The following is a 918-nucleotide window of genomic DNA, read 5'->3' as shown; positions in this document are numbered from 1 at the left end:
ACACACACACACACACACACACACACACACACACACACACATTGTATATATACACATATACACACAAGGACTATTTTCATTCAGACATAGGCACAGAACATCTATAATAAAAAATAACGCTAAAAGCTTATGAAGGACCATTATGTGACCATTCAGGATTGGTTGATTTTTAAAAAATCCCTGGCCCATATATGAGATTGACGCCATCTGATAAGTAGAAAAAAGTGCGCATGATAGTGTCCGAGAGTGTATTACGTGCATACTTATTATAACAAGTACTGTGACAGCAGATAGATATTCCAGGATTATAGATGTAAGTCATTGATTTGAGAGCTGTGATGATTTTAATAATAATGAGTGATGATGTGGGATTGTGTTTAAGTAATGTTAGCGTTAATCCTATCTTCCTCTGCTCCAATGAGTCAAGAGGGACGTGGGCACCCTCTATCTCGTTCCCTACTGGAACCATCTTTACGGTCACCGAGAAGTTCCGAAATGGTGGGCACAGTCTCTGCTAAGGTGACATTGTTAGTCTTAGCCTATTCTATCGGGCCAAGACAAGTGTCGAGAGGAGCTAAGTGGGAAGACAGAGTAGTGGCAGGTATGTTGGGGTATTTGTAAGCGGGTTGTAGGTAGCAAGTCGGCAAACAGATTATGATCTGTTGAGGCATTCTACGTTCTTATCATTTGCCCCAGGAATTCTTTTCGTGTTTTATTGAGTTTGGTTTGCAGAGATTTTGACACAGGATCCTCGAACCCGAAGAAATTGGAGGGTTTTTACAAAAGCCACCAGGACATTTTAGTCATTATAGGGTCACCCGGGAAAGGGCGTTGTACCCGCCCTGACTCGTAGAGAGTGAGCACGCACGTGAGGTTGTGTGTGTGTGTGTGCGTGTGTGTGTGTGTGTGTGTGTGTGT

Source organism: Aplysia californica, unplaced genomic scaffold, assembly GCF_000002075.1.
Source record: "Aplysia californica isolate F4 #8 unplaced genomic scaffold, AplCal3.0 scaffold00396, whole genome shotgun sequence".
Taxonomy (NCBI): domain Eukaryota; kingdom Metazoa; phylum Mollusca; class Gastropoda; order Aplysiida; family Aplysiidae; genus Aplysia; species Aplysia californica.
The sequence above is the reverse complement of the archived record's forward strand: the minus strand, read 5'-3'. Positions refer to the sequence as shown.